This window comes from Pithys albifrons, chromosome 2 (genome assembly GCF_047495875.1).
Source record: "Pithys albifrons albifrons isolate INPA30051 chromosome 2, PitAlb_v1, whole genome shotgun sequence".
Classification (NCBI taxonomy): domain Eukaryota; kingdom Metazoa; phylum Chordata; class Aves; order Passeriformes; family Thamnophilidae; genus Pithys; species Pithys albifrons.
This window is the reverse complement of record NC_092459.1, coordinates 90697611-90721575: the sequence shown is the minus strand read 5'-3', so window position 1 is coordinate 90721575 and position 23965 is coordinate 90697611. Positions and strand designations below refer to the sequence as shown.

General features: G+C 43.5%; 1 protein-coding gene across 5 annotated transcripts in view; it reads left to right on the top strand.

The window, feature by feature from the left end:
- The first annotated feature begins 6393 nt into the window (after positions 1-6393).
- Positions 6394-23965, top strand: part of PPM1B (protein phosphatase, Mg2+/Mn2+ dependent 1B) — a 65526-nt gene continuing 47954 nt past the window's right edge. For 3 of the 5 annotated variants that reach the window (XM_071577373.1, XM_071577357.1, XM_071577340.1), the window contains exon 1: positions 6394-6592. The gene's annotated coding sequence lies outside the window, so the exon portion shown is untranslated. Of the gene's footprint in view, positions 6593-22079; positions 22193-23965 lie in introns of all 5 variants that reach the window. The other 2 variants (XM_071577366.1, XM_071577349.1) reach the window with 1 other exon arrangement.

Sequence of the window (23965 nt, the reverse complement as noted above, 5' to 3'; positions counted from 1 at the left end):
ATATTAGCTTAATCTGGTACGGTCCACCTTTTGTAAACAAACATGACACTTTCTCATTCCCTGATATACTTACTTTAAAAAGCTTAATGCCAGACAAGTGATTTCATTTGACATGATTTTCTGGGTCCTGGAATGGGCATTATCTGTTCTTTCTGCCCAGAGGCTGTAGACTGTGTTTTATTTTCATCTTATATGTAATACTAGCAATTTTCTTTCCCTCTTAGCTATTAGCCATCCTGTCCTCTAACCCCGTGTTCAAGATCACCATCTTTACTGAAAATTGAGGCAAAAATATGCATTTAGTTTTAGAATCAGATGTAGACGATCTCTAAGCCCCACTTCTTCCTCACTGGAAAGCAACGTCACTTCCTTCTTACAATATTATGTCACAGCTGGATAACATCTTACTGTTTTTTGAGATACCATATACCATAATTCAAGCTGATTTTCCAGATGAATTCTTGCTTCATTCTCACATGTATTGGCATTTGAGATCTCTCCCTAGCCAGACCTTTTTTTCTGTTTTACTGTGTGCTCTCTGCTTATAATTTTTACCTCTTGATGCCACTTCTCTTCCACTTATGCCTTGAAGCCTCTACCTATAAACTTCTTTGCCTTCTTTGAGATACAGGATCCCATGTCTTGGTTTCAAAATATCTAAGGCTTCTTCCACAGTCAAATTTCTGTTTTCATTATACAAGCTGGTTTTATTTCCAGGTTCCTTCATTTATCATAGTTCCCCTTTCTGAAGTTGAGAATGTTCTATTTTCTTTCACCTTTCATCACGCAAATTGTGATCATCCAGGGTTATTATTTACCATCAGGCTTTTGAAGGCATGTTCCTGAACCATCCAAAAGCTTTAATTTTTACAAGCTCAGTGACAATTTGAAGGAGGATTTAATTGACTACCACAGCCCAGAATGTCTGGCCCCAGCTACAAGTAGCATGTATTCCCCAATCTATTAACCGAGAATTTTTAATCTGATTGTTTCTTTGTAACCACGCAGTACCATCTCTTCAATAATATGGAGTTTTTCAGATACCTCCAAACCTTCCACCCAGGGTCTGTAATGATCTCTGAGCACTCTCTTCTCAGTACAGTCTGTAACCAACTTTTCCAAAAATAAATTGGAACTAAATTATGAGTTTTTTTACTACTTATGTTTTATTTGCAGAACATCGCTTCCCTAACATACAATATTATTACGCATCTTTATTTTTACTTCTGTGTTTCCTTAAGTGCAAATTCCCTCTAATCCATGTGTTGTCATTAGGAACACTGAGTTTTCTTTTATCACAAGGAGGGTACTCTGAACTGTTTTATGAAATCCTCCCATTTTTTCCCAAATTGCTGGAAGTAGTATATCCTCATTTCAGTTATTTCATTTTGACACAGTTACATTACTTTTTTGCTTTTGTCTGTACCTATCCCTTTTTTTTTTGCTACCCATCCTATGTTCTTCCCAGTTCCCATTGCTGTATTAGCATTTAATCTTCCTCTTGTTGAGCAAAACCAAGGAGAAATATTACATGAGTCTTTCAAAGTTTTCTCTGTTCATTTCTTAATGCGAGGATGACCTTATTATCTGTAGTGATTTCCTCCCTTTCTTCACAGATGGTGTAATCTAGAAGGGGTATGCAGGGAAGTGGTGAAGAACTAACTGCTGTTGTTTAGTGAATTAATTTCCATGGGAAGTTACTCAGCTGAAAACGAAAGCACTTGTTTGCTTTACAGATAAAAAAAAATCCATGTACCATGAATATTCTCAGTGTCTGAGAATGCTTTCTTGTGAAACAGATCAGTCGCCACTTGTCCAACCCATCTGAAGGCCAGCCAGTTAAAACACTAGATTTATACATGCTTAGGACAAAAAGCTAACTTTTTCAAAAACAGAGCTAAAAGTTGAGAAAACGACATAAAAACACTGTCACATCAAGTAGCTTCCCAAAGGTACTGATATTTTGTCAAGACCTGTTTTACAGCTCTTTCATTTGATCATCCAACAAATTTAATTATTGAGATTCATTAACAGCTACTCCTAAAAGGACAAATCTCCTCACCCATAACAATAGACCATTAAAAAATGGGAATTTTTAAAACTCTGTATGATGAGAACTCACCGTCATTCCTCTTTTGTGCAGCATCAAATAAAGTTGTTTGCAAATTACTTTTAACCTGTACTATCTATTTCCCATTTATTAACAATGCCATAGTTCATGGTTATTTTCATCACCACTAATGGACTTTGCATGCATTAAAAAATGCCCAGCCTTTCAGGCATGCACACACCACTGTTGATCCAACACACAAGTATTCTCACAAATACCTTGCCTTAGTAATTTTAAATGAAGCTTAACTGAGGCCAGCCATGAAAAGGCAAAAAATCCCCAGATTAGCTATTAACTCCACATTGCCACATACAACCATTATTTCAACTACTTATTACTTCACCCACGGCCCCTGCTGTCTGTCGCTGTGCCACTTGCCTCTTGCCACACACACCTCTTGAGCAATGTCAGCACTTAGTTTTAGTCCACAGAAACCAGCCAGATATGCACATTTTCTAGTGATTAGGAATATGTTGTTTACGCTGGGTTAAGGACTCGTGTGCATGGTGCAGGTTTTGAGTTAATATCTAACATTTAAGCAGGTCATGTTTGTGAAACAACAGGGGATATAATTTATTGCTTTAGGGACAATGTAGGGTAATATTTATTATTTTGGGAAGTCAATTCTGTAAATGTTGTACTGGTAGTGAGGTAATATGATAAGGAAGTATTTTATTTTTTCTGAATTTGTTATAAAATTATATATGCAGTTTGAGTTGAAGGTGAAATGAAAGGGATCAGAACAAAGGTGTAAAACCTAGAAACAAGGAGAATGGCAGGGTCAGAAGGCTTGAATTACAAATGAAAGACTAACTTGTGATTTCTTTCAGTTTTCTGTACAGTTTTGTTTTAGATGTCACTCTGGGAACAGTGGTTGCTACAGTAAATTAGATGTAAGAATCAGTAGCAGCTGAGTATACAATGTTCATTCTGAGCAAAATTATCTAATACTGCCTAGGGTATCTCTCTGGCAGGTAGCCAAGAAGCAAAGTACAGGGTGTAAACAGGGATCCAATAAAATTACAGCCCAGTTCCATACCTGCTGAAATCTGTGCAGGATATACCATTACTTTAAAGAGTCACAAGCTCTCAAAAAATTCCTCGTAAATCTCCTGAAATAAAAACTCTTTCAAAAGTCAAAAAAATACCTAGGCTAAATGAATTGTATATCCATCAACCCCAAAATATTGCAATTTTTATCCAGATTTGTCAATGCTTTAATAATACATGAATTATATTTAAATGACTAAGAGATAAAAGCCTGAGGATAGGCCTAAAAAAATCCCCAGCTAGATATATAAAAGTATCTTGAGTCCCAGATCATGTGGACATTGCCAAGTTAACTAGGTTGATTGGCAGCTGGGTCTGGGCACTCAAATTAGCTTGTCTATGACAGCAGGCCAACCGCAGTCTCAGCATTCTGGCTGTTTCTGAACAGGCTCACGAGTGCCTGTGCTGAGGCAATCCAGGTTTCATTCTCATTCAACTCTATCAGCTGGTAGGGAGTTGTGGGAAGCAGCACTGTCACACTGAAGTGAACTTTCCCATCTTCTCCATGTGGAGTAGATCCATTTGAATCCTCAGAAAGCAAAGCTTCAGTTCTTAGAGCTGCAGTTGCATCAGTTACCTGAGTGAAAATGTGCCCCCAGAGCTCTGTGTGCAAGGATTTTCCAGTGTGAGTGGTGGTGCTGATGACCTTACAGGTAAAAGCTGTGCAGTAGTTTCTGCACTGTGGACATAGCTCTGGACATGCTGGAAAACTAATGCCACTGTGTGCCTATGTGGAAGACTGGGAGAGAGTGCCAACTGCAGAAGGGAAGGCTCCCATCTCTTTCAGGGCCAGTTCCTTCTTAAACACTCCAGAAAGACAGATGAATAAATAAAAATGCTTTACAAACTCTGTTTTGAGCCGTGATCTCAAGTCCTGCGCATGACAGGTGTTTATCCATGCTGATCCCATGTGTTTGGAGGAGACTCCTCAGTGTAAGGAAGGGGACAAGGGCAGCAGTAGACAATGGTATGGGAATTGATATCAAGAATAGTGTGGCCAGCAGGACGAGGGAAGTGATCCTTCCCCTGTAAGCAGCGCTGGGGAGGCCACACCTTGAGTATTGTGTTCAGTTCTGGGCCCCTCAGTTCAGGAAAGATATTGAGGGGCTGGAGCGGGTTCAGAGAAGAGCAACAAGGCTGGTGAAGGGACTGGAGCACAAGTGCTGTGAGGAGAGGCTGAGGGAGCTGGGGGTGTTCAGCCTGGAGAAGAGGAGGCTCAGAGGGACCTCATCACACTCTACAACTCCCTGACAGGAGGGTGTACCCATGTGGGGGTTGGTCTCCTCCCAGGAACAAGAGGGCATGGGCTTCAGCTCTGCCAGGGGAGGTTTAGGTTGGGTATCAGGAAGAAGTTCTTCACAGAGAGAGTGGTCAGGCATTGGAATGGCCTGCTCAGGGAGGTGGTGGATTCTCCAACCCTGGAGGTTTTTAAGGTGAGACTGGACGTGGCTCTGAGTGCCATGATCTAGTAATCAAAGTGGGGTTGGATTAAGGGTTGGACTTGATGATCTCGGAGGTCTCTTCCAACCCAACTGGTTCTATGATTCTGTGATCCTAAATGCCGTTTCTACAGACAGTACATTAAAGTTTGGATTCTCAGGATTGTAAGGCAAGGACATCACTTCCCTTATAGATCTCAAGGAAAGCTGCGGCGGCCGAACGACTTTACAGAGCCGCGGAGAGGCAGAAGTGGGTCCCTCTCCAGCGACCAAGCAGCTCACTGACTGCGGCAGGTGGGAATAGCGTGGGATTATTGAGGGATCAGACACTTTTTCATGTTCTTTCCTGAATGAACAATTTTGGTTTGGGGCAAGAAAGAAGCTGAAGGGCAGGCGAGCTCCCGCAGGGGTTCATTCCGGCCTCCCGGTGGGACGCTCCCGCTGCGGCCGGGCGGGAGCAGCTGCTGGTTCCTGCCGGGACTTAGCGCTGAGAGGGGGATCGGGGGTCGCCTTGGGACCCTCCGCAGCTGCATAACACGGGGGAGCAGCCAGGCCGGGGCGGCCTCTTCTCCAGGCAACCAGCTACAGCCTTAAGCTGCGCCAGGGGAGATTTCAGTCGGATTGTTCCTTCGCAGAGGGGTGACAGGGCATTGGAATGGGCTGCCCAGGGAGGCGGTGGCGTCACCGACCCTGCAGTGTCCACTGGACGTGGGGCTCGGTGCCCTGGTGGGGTTGACATGGTGGTGTTCGGTCACAGGTTGGACTCGATGATTTCAGGGTGTCTTTTCCAACCCGGCTGATTCTGTGATCCTGCTCTTCACGCGACGCCGTGCCAGCGGCCCCGGTGCCAGCGGGGCTCGGTGGGGCACCAAGGGCGGCCCCGAGAGGCCTCTGCTGGGCACCGGCGCGGGGCACGGGGCTCGAGCCCCTCCGGCGGACGGGAGCACGGAGGACGGAGCCCGCTCCAGCCTGGCTCCTGGCTGCGGTGGAAGCGGCGGCTGCGGTGGAAGCGGCCCCCTCACCGCTGGCGGCCGCCCCGCACACGAGACCGCGACCATCCCATCCCGACCCGCACCCCCGAGGCGCGCGAGGCCCCGCCCCCTGTGGCCGCGAGCCTGCCCTCCGCGCGCGCTGATTGGCTGGCGGTGATGTAATCGCGCGCACATACGGGCATTCGGCACCGTTCCGAACCCCCCCCCCCCTCCCTCCTCCGGCCCCGAGGCATGGGGGAGGTCGCGCGCCCCTCGCCCGCCCCGCGACCAATCGGCGTGCGGAGCGGCGCCGCGCGCGCGCTGGGCTGCCCCACCGGGCCCGCGTGATTGGCAGGCGCCGCGGCCAATCAGAAGCAGGTACCCGCCGCCCGGGTCACGCCCCCTTGGCGAAGCGGCGGCGGGGGCGAGAGAGGCGGCGCTGGGAGCCAATGGCGTGCAGGCAAACCGCGCCACCGGGAGGGAGGGCGTGCGGCGGCGGGAGGGAGGCCGGGCGGGGCGGGGCGGCACGCTCGCTGACAGGCGCTCCCGGCAGTGCTGCCGCGGGGCTGCCGGGCCGGTTATAAGGAAAGTGCGGAGAAAGAGCGAGTCCGTGCGCTGGCGCCGTGACTGACAGGGGCCACAGCCAATGGTTACCAAAACAGAGCGGGGAGAGCCAATCAGGGAGCGGCGCCTGGGCGGGGCCGATGCGCGAGCGGCGCGCGGCTGGCCAATGGCAGCGAGGCGGGGCCGTGCCGGCGGGGCGGGCGGCCAATGGGCGGTGGGAGGGGCGGGCCGGGGCGGGGCCGGTACCGCGCCCCTCCCGAGCGCGGTGACGCGGGCGGGGGCACGGCGGCTCCAACATGTCCGCGCTGCTGGCGGCGCTCCGAGTGCGCGACCGAGCGGCGGTGGCGGCCGGCGGCGGCCAGCGCGGGGCGGCGCACGCCTGAGCCCCAGCCAGCACCCCCCGCACCCGCGCCGGGCCCCGCAGCGCCGCCGGGCGGCGGGGGACGCCGGGCCCGCAGGTAGATACAGCGACCAGGGCAGAGCGGGGGAAGGGGCTGAGCGGGCGGGCCGGGGCCGTGGCGCGGCGGGGGCAGCGAGCGCGGCCTGCGGCGGCTGCGCCCCCCGAGAGTGAGCGGGCGCCTCCAGGCCCGGCCCCCGCCTCCCTCCCAGCGGGGAAGCGGAGAGGGCCGCGCTGACACGGCCCAGGCCCCGCACGGCGGCGGAGCCGGCGATCCGGGCCCCGCGGGGGTGGCGCCGGGGGAGGCTTGGGGGCCCGGCCCCCCCCCGGGCACTGGCTGGGTCCGGGGCAGGGTCGGAGCGGACCGGTGTGACCGATGCGGGGTGCGGGTGGTGGGAGGGGGCGAGCGGTGGGCACGGCCCCGGGGTCGGGGTGAGGAGCTGCCGTCAGGCCTGGGTGTTTGTGACGAGATGAAGTGACGAATAGATGGGCAATGCCTGGGAGCCTTTAGGGAAAAGGAGGTGAAGGCAGTTCTTTCTCGTAGTTTGGATCTTGCTGGCTCTGCGAGCCCCTTTCACTATAATTTACAATAATATCTCCATCGAAAGGAGGGAGTCGTTTTGGTGGGCTGGAGGCAGCTGGAAAAATCGATGCCCGTCATGTTTTGTGTGCTGCGATAGGTTGAGGGATGTGTTTATACCGTGGGGGTGCAGGTGGTGGGTGAAACCACATGTATTTGGGAGCAGTGGTACATGAAGGCCTATAAATTTAAGAGTGATAGGTAAACAAGCTTATGTGTGTTGTGAGAAGTAAGGTGGTAAGTTCACTGTCTCCTGAAGGCTGTGGAGGATGGAGGCGTTGGGTGTTAGGTAAGCCTGTGTACAACTTACAGGCACAGTGGTAACAGGCTGCTAAAAGGTTCTGAACTTGTTTTGTTTGGTAGCCAGTGTGGTTAGACTTAATGTGGGAGACCTTCGTGTGTAATATGAGCTGGTATGTGGACAGCAAGGCATGCGTGTTCCTATGCCGTACATTGGTTTGTGGGCTGCTCACTGGGAGCTGAGAGAGATGCCCGGCTGTCACCAGCTCAGTGAGCTTTGTGTCCTGTGTGTAGAGGTGGGTTGGAGAGGCAGCCAGCGTGCTCTGTGTCCTGGGAATGTCAGACCACCTGTGGGTTAGTGCCTCACCTGTGATGAAATGGAAAGGCTGGGTATTTGTTGTTTGGTCCATGAAGTGCAAATGGGAAAATGTGTAGCAAATGCCACGTGTTGAGGTCATGATAGTGCTGTTCAGAGAAACGTTTGTGCACATCCCGGGGAGCTGTAGGTGTGTGTATTTGTGACAGGTGTCAGACAGTCTGAATTTCTGTGTTTTAGGGCATCCATGCACTACTCCTGTGGGTAAATTTTCAGGAATTATTGTGGATTATAAGAAAGTGAGGGGGGCTTGGGTGGGTATTTGGCTACATTTGAAAATGAGGGGTAGGATGAATTTGTGTGGATTATGCATATACAGGGTGAAGAGTACGTGAGGCTATGTATACATGTGTGTATCAGGGGAATGGTATTTGTGCAAAAGGGAAACTGGAGTTTTCGTATTGCTGAGTTAGTTAGTCTGTGTATAGAGACAGGAGACAGGCGGTTTTGGCTGAGGCTATGAAAAGTTGAAATGGTGTGGGGGAGGGATGATGAACTCGGTCCGGGGTCCCAGGTGGGTCCTGAGCAGGTTGGAGGCTGTGGGGATTCTTTGCTGCTCAGAATATGGAGGGAAGTATTTTATACTTGTGACATCTAGTGAAAATTTAAAAAGTGAATAAAAGTGAGGCAATTTGTGACTGTTATGAACATTATCAGATTAAAGGAGGCTACAGAACAGTTAAAGGGTTTCTGGTAATGGTAAAGTGTGCCTTTTTTTTGTTTATTTTGTTCTGTTTGTTTCACTGGGTAAATTGTCCATTAACGTTAAGGGAAAACTTTTGCTGAAACTCGCACTCATAGTGGTGTTGACAGGTCAGCAGCGAACCAAAAGCACTTAATGTGGTGTAGACAAGCTCTGTGCATGTGTGGGCTCAGGGGCTCCAGTGTGTCTATTTTATGTGTTTATTCCATGCATTATCTATACCTTAACACTTAACTGAGTGCTCCTCTATAGAAGTCACAGAGTCTTTTGTACTGGACATGTGCTTGTGTTTGAGAGACAGTCAGTGCATAAACATTTGAGGATTGGAGATTTGTGAGGTGACAGTCCATGTGGATGGAAGGCTCAGGTGGAAATGAGGAATAATTGCATGTGTGTATCCCATATTCTGCAAGTTTGTGATAGTGCATATTATGTGTTTATACAGCCCCTCATCTCTTGTTCTGCACGGATATTTAGAGGAGACTGTTACACAGAATAGTGATTTAATTAAGGCACATAACACCAGGATGACAGAAATGTAATTAATGCGATGTGGAGAGGGCTGCATAGAGGGTGAAGAGAACCGATATTTCTTCTGCTATGGTAGTCATGAGGTGATTGTAGTTATCCTGGACAATCCAGTTCTCTTCCTGTCTCCAGTGTGCATTTATTATTGTTCCCTTAAACTCTTTCAGTGATAATCACTAATGTGTTCTTCTGGCTTACTAAACTTGAGACTGTGTCTCAAGAAATACAAACCTATCACAGTTGAAATGAAAGCTTGTGAATTCTGTGTTGAAGGTGTTCAGTGTCAAGAACTACTGCTCTCAGGGGGCTGATGGAGGGTAGTATTTCTTGCAGAAATGTCTTGCCTTCGTATTACAAAAGGGAAAGGCACTAAAAGTCCACTCTAAGCAGTGGATATAAAAATTTCTGTCTGTGAAGTGTTTGTCTTAGTGTTTGGAGCAGGGTTTATTTAGGCTGCAGCAAGGGCTGGGGCTGTGTGTGGAGCAGTGCTTAGTGAGTACTGCCCATTTTGAGTGGAGCAAACTGCAGCACACCTCAGTGAATGCCTCCACAGTGTTCTGGGGAGGGGGGATGGGGTCTGCTTGTCAGTGTGGTTTCTCTTGTTTTGTTTGCCTTTTATTTTTCAAAAAACACCAAAAAAGGCAAATCGATCTTTTGGTAGTGTCTTGGATCACCAGTTCAGTAGGAATGCTTAAATCTGCCACAGAGGCCTTCTGCTGTAGTTTGGGAAGTGGTAAATATTTGGCTGTTCTTTTCCAGTCAGCACTGGAAGATAACTGGCTAAACTTTGCTTTTTAGCACTCTCTTCCAAGTGAATGGAAAACTCCTGGTGAAAGAATCCAAGCTGTAGACTCCATGTGTGGACTGTGATGATTGGAATAGGTCATGCCTATCTTTGTGCCCATAGTTGGGTTTTTTCTCTAGCATTGGTTCTTTCTACCCACCACCTTAATTGCATCAAATATGTTCTATTTGGCTTGGCTTTGTTTTTTTACTTCTTGCTACCTTGTCCAACAAGTTTTGTGATCTCTCTGGATTCAGAGCTTCACTTCACTCTTCCATGCAAATGAACAAGCATCCTTCAGATCTTGGGCCTTTCAAAAATCCAAGTGATTTGATCTGACTATTGGTTTTATTGGTAAATTGAAGGAGAGCAATGGTGATTCCTTTGTAAAACTCGTGATGTAAAATCTTTTTTCTCTCTTGACCCCTTTGCTATTTTTTTTTCATTCTGTACTTCAGTTTATGCTTGATGGTCTTCAAGATCTTACGCAGTGTGAGTGGTGACTTCTTCTTTCACACTGTCTATTAGCAGGCTGAATGCAGGATCAATGTTTTATGAAACTTCAAGAGGGGTCAGGTTTATCCCTGGTCTCCAACATGTCTGGTATGCATATAATGTTCAGGAAATTTAATGTCAAAATCTGGACCAGTCATAACAGCTTATTTGTAAGGAAAAAAAATAGAAGCACCCAAATAGAATGACATCTGACTATAGAAGCCCAGAAAAGAGAAATTGAAAGATGTGTCCATGAGGTAAGAATAAGGATGCTGAGTTTCCCAAAAGATCATCAAAACTGTTTTTCTTTAACAAGACAACTTTGCAAACTCCTTAGCTTTGTGGATGATGTCTTTCAGCTTTGGGCACATATCTCGTATGGGAAACCTTGGTCAAACTGCTTAACATTTGCCAATCTTGTACAGGTTCATATTTGTAGTATGTGCTAAACTCAAGTAAAATTATGAGGAATTAATGAGTGTCACACCAAAAGAAAACTGGTCTGAAAGTCTTCCCATGAGATGATAAGAAATTCACTGAGCTGGCGTAGCTCATCTCCAGTTTCCTGAGATGAGCAGTTCAGTGCATCTCGGTTTCTTGAGACATGATTGGCATGTTGAAACATAAGAGTTGCCAATGACTGTAGGTTAAATTAGTCTTCTGGCTCTTGGAAAACCCTGCGTTGGGAAAGAAGGCACAAGGATGTTTTAGTGCAGAGAGTGATAGAAGGGAAAACTATCTCAGCAGAAAACAGCCCTTCTTATAATTTTGAGGGAAATTACTTGGGCCCAGGTGTTACTGTTCTGCTAGGAAAAATGTTATCCACAACTTTTTTTTCCCATGCACCATTAGTTTCTCATTAATGTTACTGAAGTGTGTCATTTTATGATGTCACCACTATCCCATGGCATAGGTTCTCTTCATCTTTGATGGGAAATAACTTTTTCATTGAGTTTTCTTTTGAACAAATAGTACAACTAGGTGCTTAAGTCTATTTTAACAGGAAACAGGTCAGACAAACCTTGCTTAAGGATGTTTCAGACAAGGCTACTGGAAAGCTTAAGGTGGCTCTTCAGTGTATATGATAATGGCAAATCAATAACCACAAACTTGCAGTGAAATCACAAAGGAAAACATCATTTGTTCTATGCAGTTTTCATGGGATTAATGTGTTAACAGAAAATGTCGTCTTCAATAATCCTTCTGTTGTGTCTGCACCCCAGTGTAGGAAGTTGACCTTTACTGAATGTAGAGCAAACATGGCTGTGCATTGTTAGCATATGAATTAATTGTTTTATCAAGGAGGTAACGAAGTAAGATGGGGACTTGTTGAGCAGAGGAGGTAACCCCTCACTGTAATTGTAATTTATTCATATAATACTGCTTGTCTGTTCTCACCAGCTTGTTGGTCTGCTAAAACCAGGTGTTATGTGTTCAAAACTATTGATCTTGTATTCAAAATTTTGTGCAGAAAAAGAAAAATTGGTGACTGGAGAGAAATCTCAACGATGGAACTGTTTGTAAAGAACTGATGTTTTGATTCAGGCGAAACAATGAATATTATGTTGGTCAGCTTATTCAAAAAGAAAAAAAGCTCTTTGCTGGCAGCTTTGTTGGTTAAGCTGATGTACAAGTAATAAAAAGCATTATTAAGCACATGCTGCACTTCCTTTCCTATCCCCACCTCCAGTGAAGCCATTGATGTGGATTACTGGGTTGTGTTTTCAGTGTTATTTAACATTTTATAAAACAATAAATGTAGGTGATGCAAGAACTGTGAGGATCTTGGGTTTTGTGGTTTTTTGGTTTTGTTTTTGCTTTGGTTTGGTTTGGGGTTTTTTGTTTGTTTGTTTGTTTTTTGGGTGGTTTTTTTTTTTTTTACTTCAGAAAACTTTTTGGGAACTATATCCCACTAGCTTTTGAAACTTCTAACCTGTAAAGGGGTGGAAGCAAAAGTGGTGATACACTATCATCATTCCAGGAAAAGGAGCACTAAAAGTCCCAGGGCAGCCCTCTTAGGGCTCCTCAGTTGTGTATTGGCAGCTTAAGTCTGTGGGTTTAGTTCCTGCTGCTTGAGGCTCTCACAAGTGAATGGACAGTTTCTGCCACATTGGTTACGTTTACATAACAAGCCGTATGGTGCAGCTGAAGAAGGTTGTAGAGTGAAGCTGTAAGATGGGCAGACTCAGTGTCCACAGTGTGTGTACTTCATGGTGCTTTGTTGTAGTTTGGCTCTGTGGACTGAGTATCCTCCAAGCATTAATGGCTTTTGGGCGCTTTCCCAGATTTTGGTTTAGGTTAATGCTGGAGCTGTCCAGATCATGTGTTCGGAACCTTCTATGGGATGTGAACTGAAGTACAGGACATGGGGTGACAGATTTCCTTCCAAAGCATTCTCCTGATTCAAACTGAAGTGCAGCATAGAAACACCAACTGGGTGTCCAGACCTCAGAGCACTGCAGAGGGTGTTGAGCTATGGGGGGAGTGGGTTCTGCCTTTGGCTGCCTCCGAAGTGCTGTTGTCAGGACTGCAGAAATTGCCTTGCTGCTCTCTGACTAAGGATTGCTTGTTTATCTTGACTGGTAACTGAATGTCTTTTCCCAAATTATTGTCCCTAGTGTTGATATTTCGTGTGAAAATGACTAGTGTTAAAACTACAATAAATTCTGGACAGTAGTTTTTTCATGATTTTACTTCAGTTAATCAAGAATGAAACTAGCTGTGTGACCAGCAGGTTATGAGGCCTGACTTCCTGTGACTTTGTGTCTTGTGGTTGGGTTTTTCTGGGTGTGCTGCACTGTGAGCTCTCACAGTATTTGCATGTGACAGAGTCTGTCCTACTGTCCTGTGTGGGAAGTTGGGTTTGGTAACACAGCTTGAGCTTCTGTTGCACTTGTACTCAAGGAGCACTAGTTGGGATATCTCTCCTTGATCTGACTGTTTATCTCCACAAAACTCATGGGACCTGATTATTTGCAAAATACTTACCCTTGAGTTTACTTCTGAGTTGGAGCTAGTTTCAGTAAAACTGGGGGGGAACACAACAGTTACTATAGCCTGGCTTGCTGCTGTGTTATTTTCCACTAGTTCTGTCACCATTGTGGTGGTTTTGTTGTGTTTGTTTGGTTTTTTTTCATAATTACCACTATTTAAAATGTCCTTGACAAGAGTAAAAGGTGTATCTTCCCAACATTTCAGGCAACCTATCTAGAATTAGGAAATTATGTTCTTCATGGCAGCTTCTTAAGGGATACTAAAAATCTCTTCATAGAATAGATAAAATTCTTGAGAGTATCCAGCATGCTTATTGAACCACCTCCAAATAAATATGGACAGATGTGAAGTTGCCTTTTTATATTGCAGATGTATGAATAGTACTACATACAGTAGTTTTGGACCATGATTCTGGGAGAGAAGTAAGGGAGGGTTTTGAAAATGTCTCTGTGAAGCCTGTGGAGTATGACTAGACTGGATTTTGAGGGTGGTGGATTAGCAGTTGGAGGGGGCAGGGACTTGTGTTTGTGATTGCCCTTGTGACCTTGAAAAACTGCTGAAACTGTAATGTGCTTTGAAACTTTTCAGATCAGAGGTACTGTACCGAAACTGTGTGGTACTGCAGGCTGTTTGAGAGCTCTGTCTTCAGTGTATGAAGCTAAAGAAATTCTTCCTTTTGCTTCTGTTTCAAGTGGCCCTGTACTCAAAGCACTGACTTCAGGTAGCTTCTCTAAAGGTATGAAAGGTGAATCTGGCACAGAGGTCACTCAGTTTTTTTTTCTGTGTCCTGTTTGGTCCTGCTCTTTTCCCCTAGTATAGTTAATAAAATATGTGTCTGTTCTATTTGTTCCAATTCCCAAGAGGAAAATCTTATCCTGGTCTAAAAGTACTCTGTATAGTAGAGTGTGCACAAGGCCTCACTTCAGGTATGGTACTGGTTGCAGGCACTGATTTCTTCTGTCTGATACTAAGTTTGATTCTCTGCAGGACATTTGATAAAAAATTTTATAGCTGACTTTTCAGGAAAAAGCTACTTCTTTTTAGTGTGTATGTTCAAAAGAAACATGAAGTTCTTTTCTTACTTCAGCTGCTGTACTACTCGAATCCAGACCAAACAGAGGCAGTCCACTGACTCGGCCAGGTAGTGTTCACTCCCTCAGTTTAAAAGGTAGAGCAGCTCCATCCGGCTCCATAGAGTCCCAGTGCACATGACAGTGTTTAGACTCATGGATGTCTCACTTGGGGTGTTGTCAGTAAGAACTGAAGTGACGCCCCTGAGGAGGTTATTAACAATGTCTAATTACAGGTGGGATTTACACTCAGTGAGTGTTACCCGGTAATTGTGGCACTGGTGCCTATAGATGTATCAAATGGGCTCCTAAGATGGGATGTTTATCCATTTATGAGCTTGTCATGGTTTTTGTGCCTGTATCACTTTTCCAGGAGACCTATTATAGCAAGAGATGTTTTGGTCCACTTTTCCTTTCCTCTGAGATGATGTCTTTGCTGCTCTTTTCTTTGCTGGTTGCTTAGGTTGATGGAGGGATTTATTGGAGTCACGCAAAGCCTGCGTTGTGTCTGATTATGTTGCTCTGAGGAGTACTTTGTCTGAACTAGAAGGTTGTGCATGAGACTTCAACTAGGAGAAGTTTTATATATAAGCAAGATGAAAACAATGTTGTGAAAACCATGGCTGGAGCTGAAGGGAAGAGGGGAGTGTGAAACCTGCTCTGTAAATCCTCCGTGAGTGCACCGCGATTCAAACTGCTGTTCAAAAGATAACCCCAAGTTCATAAGCATTCAGTCAATTAAAAATCATTAATAATAGCAAGTGTTTGTTTTCTGTGAGGTTTTCCAACCAGGCCTCTCTCAGATTCTGTGCACCTCTTGCAGTGTAAAGAAACTGGAAGCAACTTAATGTGTCTGTGCCTTACAAGTAATTTGTGGGCTTGAGGAAAAGACAAGCATCCCACTTTCTTGGATGATCATATTGGGAAGAGATGTTTGACAGTGTTTGCTGCAGCCAAACAGCTCTTCAGTCTCCTCTGCAGGCAGGCCTTGAGAGCTCATCTGGTTTGTCCTAAGTGTAAAAGTGATAGCTTGACTTTTTGCTGTGTTTTAAAATTGTAATAAGAATCAGGTTTATGTGTGATGTGGAAGGATTGTTTGGATGGTGCCATAATGATACTGATGTTTTCAATCCTATTTTACATAATAGTAAACAATAAATTTATTTTGCTTCTGTTTCCCCTTTCGTTTGTCTTATGTTGAACCATGTCTGTACTTCTGTATATTTTCTTATGGTATTTGGGCATGCAAATGGGTGGAAGTTAAGGGCTGTTGAAGACCTCAATATCCAGATTGTTGCATTAAATCCAGTGGGATGACTTTTCCCTTTCTTAACTTGAATACACCAAGCACAAGGAATTCTAGGCCAGAGAAGAAATTCTCTAAAATATCTGAAGAACTCAAATTAGTAGCTGTTGTTAACCAAAGTAGCTTGTTTTGTCATTCTGAGTATTGTTCCAATATTATTTTAATTTAAAGAAAAAAAAGAAATTCTGTCAACTTAGCACGTCTGACTTTTGGAGGGAAGAGAATAAGGTTGCAAACTGTCAAAACAATTTCCTATGAATTTTTACCATAAAGTGAAAATGGTGCCTTACTTCTGCAGTCAGAGGGGAAGAAATAAAATTCCAGTGTAGTTCAGGATTCTTGAAATTAGCTTGTGTGCTGCTGTTGCCAATGGCAGGAAACAGAATTTAACATGGTCAGAAAAATGTCACTGTGGAAGGTGCTCTATGTTTGTACTTTATTAATTCATATTTGGAAAAAAAATTCCTTGAAAAATACCATACATTCTCAGATGTGTTTAGTGACTGTACTATTTTCAGTGTGAAGTTTTACATGGTTCTGAATCTGTACAGAAGGAATGCAGAGCTCCATCTAGGAAATGTATTAGTTACTTACTATGGAAAGTGATTTTTTTCCCACTGTTTTGTTTTTTTCAGGCTTAGCAGATTCAGATGTGTTTTGTATAAACAAAAACTTGGCCTAGCAATGCTATAACTGAAGTAACTGATTTTTTGGAAAAGTTTCTTAATGTTTGTCCAGACTTGAAACCTGGTTATGTTGTCAGTTTCACAAATAGGAAGCTAATGTGGAAAACTTAGTGTGTCTTTCTCTTTTGTCCCTTCCTCCATAGATCTTGTGTGTTTGTTTATTGAAGTACTGATTAAAACAGAAGCTTTTGCATACAAAGCAGGCATGACAGCCTGAATCTGTCATGAATTGTCAGATTTGTGCTTGAAACCCTTGCAAGGTAAAGTAATGGTTCTAGAACACTGTAGTGGAATCTTCATCATCCTCTTCTGCTATTTGTCTTCTTTTTAGTAGTCATCTTAAGCTACCACTAGTGCAGAGAGAAGTGGTAAACCAGGACTACCTGTGAACAAGTTTTTTTCAGCACAGTTAATTTTGTTCCAGTTTCAGAATTGTGGATTCTTCCTGGTTATTGTTTATCCTCTCCTTTCCTTGGGTCAAAGTCTGATACTGTTACTGCAAGAGAGAAACTGAAATAAGGCAGGAGAGCACATGGAAGGGTTCTTAGTAAGGGAGAAAACTACAGTGCTTTCTGAAGAACTTGTGTGATACATTCATTGATAACTTCAGCTAATCCAGCAAATGCTTGAGTAGGCAGAGCACATTATTCATTGAGGAGAATTCTTTCTTATTCTCATCACAGGGTTCTACTTTCTGTTCATTTGTCTGATCATCATGTGAAAGATTTTTATCAGCAGATACACAGCCTTTTATTACCAAGTTCTGCTGCCTGCCATGATCTGCTGGAGTTGTTTGGCTTTCAGAGGTATCATGACACTGATACTGGCATGGGTAAAACCCAGCAAGTGTTTAGTTGACCACTGACATTGCTGGGTGAGATGAGAAGGAGCTTCTTGGTATTAGTCTTCATTCTCTGTCCTTATTTTTGTTTACGTGTGGTTTCTTCAAGCTCTTTTTCTCTCATTGTGTTGCCTCTTGGTAAGGGCTGGGAGGAATGAGAGATTTAGTGCTTTTTTAATCAACTATGCAAGTTGCTGGTTTTTTTCACCCCGAATTGTGTAAGAAGTTCTGCAGATAGTGCAAAACTTAGTGCATCTGTTTGTATTTTGGATGTAAGGTGTCATGGAATTGGTAGACTTGTGTCGCTGTTGCTGAGGAAGCAAAGATTCCTGTAGGGTCTTTGGATGACTGGAACTATGTGCTGGAACTGAACTGCTATTTTAGGCAAGGAAAGGCAAGTTAGTGAGCTAGTGTGACCTGGAGTAGTTTTTACATTAAAATGGGGAAAAGGAATAAAGCTTATTTGGTTCAACTGACAAAAGGAAAGTGCCTTCAAAATCCTAGAGACAGGACAGTTCAAGTAGGTAGCATGTAATTCAATTGAAGATGAGTTTTTAATGCTGAATTTCTTCTCTGTTACTTTCTAGTCATTAAATCTTTTGCTACCTCTGTGAGAGTGCTGGGCACAAGTTACAGCTGCTGTTACTTCTTTTGCAGCCATTTGAAAACAATGGGTATAGCATCTTCTTGGAAGCTGACTCACTGTACGTAATACAGCTTTGGTTTTGTCTTCTATTATGAGGAGTTTGTTCCCTCTACCCAAACAGGTTTCTGCTACATGCTGCCTAGTTGGTGAGCATCTGGTATCTCTCTGTTTAGTTTAAGGTCCTTAGAATAGTTTGGTTTTTCACCACTTTTCCAGTTTCGATACAGTACAGAAAGAGTTTTTGTTAGGCCTCTGCATGCACTCAGGCATTTGCTTCTGGAATTCATTCATAATCCTGACTTTCATTAAGGAAAAGGTTCTTTTATGATTACCTAATGTGTTAGTGCTGCTGTATTTCTGCAGTTTTCTGCTTCTCACCAGGTGTGGGATCTTCTTCCTTCTCATGCTGTTACTTGGCTCTGTCTCATCTCATGGTGAGTTAGGTTATGTGCATATGTTTGATATATATTACCAAGATTAATTTCCTTTTAGTTTAGTTTCTTGAGTCAGCTTGCTGCATGACGATATGAGAGCAACTATTGAGGCAAAGGTTGGAGTAGGAAATACACGTGACAGGAGCTGGGCTTACAGCAGTTATTAGTGTAGCTTATCCTGACCTACTGCAAGACTGTACCTTGAGATGTTTCAAAGCAGGTTCTTGTGTCGCTGTTAATGTTGGTTCTTGACACTGGTGGGTTGGATATCTGGTGTCCTGTCTTGTAAATGGAAGTGCTATATTTACTTGGAATGTTACTGCTGATGAGGAGAAGACCATAGAGAAGTCACATAGCTGTGACAGCATTAGCAGTGTCACAGGCCATGGTGCAATCCCAAAGAAAAAAGAGCATGCAATTAAATTTTGACATTAAAACTTCTCCTATAACTAAATTAAACAGGTCTGTCCCCTCCTTTGGATTTCCCCCGAATGCATAGCCTACTACAGATGTTTATATGACTCTCTTCACAGTATTCAGTCCAGTTTAATTAAGTACCAGCACTTGCTGACAAGAATATCTGTAGACACGTGAGAATACAACAGAAACCAAAACTTTGCATAGCAAAGCTCATGGTAAGGAGTTTGTCAGAAAGTTCCTGATCAAGTCAAGCTGTTTTTCTGTGGTTTGTGTCACATTTACAAATTTCCTTAGGGGATAAGAAGGCTGTCTCAGCTCATCCACTGTGCTGTGGCGTTCACTGCTTACTGTGCAGATAGAATATCTTATCCACTGCCTGTTTCAAGCATAAGTTTTGATGAAGTGCAAAGGGACTGAACTATTTTGGGTGAAACATGAGTAATGTCATCACTTGTAAAGAATAGAGTTTGCAGTTGTTTGTCAGGCACTGACTGATTCTGTGTCCAGGAGTTCCGGTATTTGTTCAGTTTCAGAGGTCTCGCTAAAATGCGTTTTCTTGTAATACAGTTGGGGAGAAATTCAAACTATCCAAAAAGATGGAAGCAATCTGAATTCCAGAAATTCTTTATAATGTCCATAATGAAACATGTTCGAGTTTTCTTGGTCACTTGCTGTTCTTTTTCACTTTTCTCTTCCCTTTCTCAGCCACCTGGTTCTGTAATAAATTGTAGGTAGAATTACAAAGACCAAGTTTTCCTTTTTATAACCCCTGCTATTACTGTGTAGTTGCCAAATACCTTGAAAATTAGCCAGAAACTCAGTTGCTTGATGGCTGTGTTTAGTATGTTGAGACCTGCTTTTTTTAACACACAAAGTTCTTGTATTTAGGCTTTAGACTATTTGAATGCTGCAGATTGTTGAAGCATTGAGGTGGTTCCTGTTCACTGTTTCAAGCATTGTTGCTATGTTATATAATAAAGAAAACTTTCTGTTTCACTTCATAAAACCATTAAATACTGCTCTGTTTGGGTAGCCCAATCAAGAAGTAGTTTATATCAACCTGTAGCACAACATTTTTAAGTTCTTGAAAAAGAAGGTGACCTGCCTTTACCAAGGGTCAGTCATGCTTGACCAACCTGACTGCCTTGTGTCAAATGACGGGGTCTTCATCTGGTAGAGCAATTTGGATGTTTGGAGTTTTTTTATTTTGACCTTAGCAACACTTTTTAGCGTCCCACAGCACACTCCTATTTACAGTCTGAATGGGAGAATGACTAGACAAATGAAAGCAGTTTGAAGAGTCAATTTAGAGGGTGGCTGATGGTTTATACTCTGCCTGGACAGCAGTTTCAACTGGAGTCCCTCAAGGGTCTACTGTGACCGACTATTTCTTACTCTTTTTATCTAATGTCTTTATTGGTGACCCTGAGGAGGAGGTGGAATTCAAGTGGGTGGCTCAGAGGCAGGGGGGCCATCCTGAAGTACTCAGAAAGGCTGGAGGAGAGGGCCTGTCAGAGTCTTAAACAAGGGCTCCTGCCAAGGCCTCCTTCCAGGATTGGTAACTGTCCTGAAGTGCTGCAGACTTGCTTGGGTTGTAGCTCTACTAAGAACCTGGTTCAGGTGAATAGTTATTAAATACAAGTCTGCAGTTCACCCTGCTAGTCATGAAAACGACTTTATTTCCTTTTGGTTGGCTTTTGTTGTTCCACATCACCCCAGACTGCATCTGCAGTCATGTCTCCAGTTTTTTCCTGTTCTCCCTACCCCCAACAACAACAACACTGATAAACTTTGAGCAAGTCCCACCAATATGATCAGGGAGCTGGAGGGTGTGCCCTGTGCAGGGATGCTGAGAGCCTTTTGTGGCTGTTTACCCTGGAGAAGGGTTGCCATGGCGGGATGCAGTAGCAACCATCCTGGTCCATGCAAGGATGGATAGCAGGAAGATGGAGCCAGTCTCTGCTGAGGTGCAGAGTGGGAAAACAAGAGACAGTAGCCATAAATTGAAATTGGGGGATAAAAGTTGAAATATTTACTGTAAAGATGATTGTTAAGAGCCTTTAAGTGGTTACCTGTCAGCCTCTGTAGAGGTTTTTGGGACCTGAGTAGATAAAGCCCTGAACAGCTGGGATGGAGGTCAGTGTTGACTGTGCTTTGAGAGGAAATGGAGCTGGATGACTTCTAGGTTCCCTCCACTCTGAATCATTCTATGAAGAGTCATCCATGGTAGGGGCTTAAATAGCAAAACTAATCAATACTTTTTGATTTATTTGGAAACTTCATTCCCTATGTGAATGGTGTTTATTTCTAGTGCTCCTAAGTGAAATCATACTGCTGTTGATACTAAGCATTAGTTACTTGGGATCTGCCTAATCAGTAAGCATGGAATAAGCAAGGTACATTCATGGAATAAACTCATTTAAGAAAGAAAGGAAAAGTACTCTTTTTCAAGTATTGAGTGTTGAAAATTAAGTTTTAGAACATTATAGTTATATGTCTTATTATCAGTATGTCTTGCCTTTTTTTATTCTGAAACTTACAGTAAAACAGAGCAATTTGTAGAGCATTTGAGTTTTCTGGGGAGGGAGAGGGAAGCAAGATGCTGGATAGTGAAACTAAATCTCTATTTCTCTGATACTGGTTCCCTTCCCTCTTTGTCCAGGCCTGTGAAAACAAACTGTTATCTTAAATGCTACATGTAAACATCTCCAAAATGGACAAGGCTTTAGTCAGATTCTTGTCACAGAAATTACATACTGAGTGGGTTTGACTGAGATAGCCCTTCTTTCCCATGGAATTGGGAAAAATGCAACTTGGTTGCTTTGCTGTGTATCCAAGAGAGCTTAGTGAATTACTTGTGTGTTTCTGCTTGTGCTTTTAAAGAAATCCGTAGTGGCCAGTAACAGGCTTCTTTGTCATGGTTTCTGTGCTTTTGAATAAGTTGCTATGTCAGCTTTTAGTCCTCCTTTTCCTTGGCATCCAGGATCTGGATATATTCTTGTCAATGATTACATTGGTATGTCAGATTTTTCCGTTGTCTCTTTGCTTAAACATGCATGGATACACATAATTGTATGAGGGCTCTCTCTGCCATGCGGTTTACATGTTCCTGAGTTGGAAATGGCTTTGCTTACATGACATCTGTGAAGTGGGACATATTGACAGTGAGAGCTTTTTGGCAAGTAGTGGCCATTGAATGGTTGATATCTTTTATCACTTCATACTTTCATCTCTAACAAGTGAAAAGCACTCACATCATGTTTTGCAGCATTACCATAGACAAAGAGGAACTTCTTGACTAACTTGGCCTCTGCCAGTGGTTCATGGAATTTATTAGTTTCAGTTTAGTTGTTGCTATTAAGCAATTATTGAGTTACTGATTTTATTGAATCCTCTGTTGAACTAGGAGAGAAATTGGTCAATTCTTCCATCTTACTGCTTTCAGATTCACAGGCTCTTCTTTATTCACCCCTAATATACAAGGAAGAGTCTCTAAAGTGAATCTCTATCAGAAAGACAAAGATCTGGAAGAAGTTTTACTTTGGTACTACATTCAAGGTAAGACTTTCAAAATTGTCCATAATCAGATGACATAAAGCATGAATACTGAGACGTGCAAAATGGGACTATTTCTGAGTTCTTGGCTTCTTGCATATGATACTACTCTTGCAGGATGAGTATTTATTATTAAATACTTCTGCATACTTCTGTTGAAATGTACTAATGATCAGAGGCATCTAAGCTGGCTGTGTTCCTTAACTAAAATAGTGAAGTAGGTAGTGTTTACTATGCAGAACTGTCTTTTGGGCAGCATAGTTGTTTCTAATTCTAAAACTGATACACTAAGTTGCATGATACAATACAGAATGTTTTACTAAATTGGCAGTGTCTTAGTAACTCTTCTTTGTTTGCTTTTTGGTCTTGTGCTGAGCTTACTGTAGTTCTCTGTGAATGCAGAGAATGAATGCAGGAAATGCACTCTTGAGCAGTGTTTTGGTCACTTTCAAAATATCAGGAAATAATTGGGAGTCAGAGAGCAGGTTTGCTGCATTTTTGGAGGGAATGGTGGATGCATGTGTTTGGATAAAGCCATAACTTATGCACATGCACAGTTGGTATCTGTCTGCAAGTCAGAGCACTGATCAAGTGGTAGGAGCCTTTAACATCGGTCATCAGAGTGATACCATTGCCTTCAGCTTGACAAAATGTTCATTACGTTTGTTGTGTCATTCCCACACTGCTGTCAAGGAAGAGTGGAGGAGATAGATATGGGGCCATGAAGGTGGTCAGAGAGCTGGAGCATCTCTTATGTGGTGACAGGCTGATAGAGTTGGAGTTATTCAGCCTGTGGAAGAGAAGACTCCAGGGAGACCCTGTCTGCCAGTACCTGAAGGGAGCTTACAAGAAAGCTGGAGAGACTTTTGACAAGAGTGTGTTGTGACAGGACAGGGGGTAATTGCTCTAAATTGAGAGAGGTTGGGTTTAGATTAGATATTAGGCAGAAATCCTTTACTATGAGGGTGGTGAGGCACTAGAAGTGATCACCCAAAGAAACTGTGGCTGCCCTGTCAGCGTTCCAGGCCAGGTTGGATGGAACTTTGAGCAACGTGGCCTGGTGAAATGTGTCACTGCCCATGGCAAGTGGGTTGGAACTAGATGGTCCTTAAGGTTCTTTCCAACCCAAACCATTCAATGAAGAATGGAGAGGTACATAGATAGCTGTCACTTGCAGAGACAATATTAGAGGAAGAAGGAGGAATACCAGGCCATGGTATCCAGTTGTAGAAGAGGTGTTGGAGATGTTTACATGTAGTCATTGAGAAGGATGTCAAAGATGTTTTGGGGACTAATGTGTAAGTAGCACTCAATATAGGCAACTGGTTGCCTAATGGTAACAGTTTTGGTGGGGGTGGAAACCTTCTGCAATTGGTACTCTTTGTGCTGCATTCAGCATCTATTTAAAGGCTTGGATCAGCAGTCTTCTATTTGTGTACCTATATCTGATTTTTTTGTGAATGTGATTCTGTTTTTTATTTAATAGGTTTAGTGAACTGTTTGTGTAATCCCCAAGCTAAATGTCTTGCTTTTCTTTTTAAACTGCTAAATTCATCTGATTCTTTTGGTTGTCATTCTGCAAAAGCCTGAATACTTAAAAGTATTCCTTTGTGTGCCATGATTTATTTTATGGATATCTAGTTTAATCCAGGTAGTTTATTAAACTAGTATAGTATTTATTCAGGTTAAGCTTTTAAAATGTCTTGATGTGTTGTCTCTATAAATGGGGTGAAAGAGAAGGGTATTTGCCCCCTTGCTACAATTAATGGGTTTTTT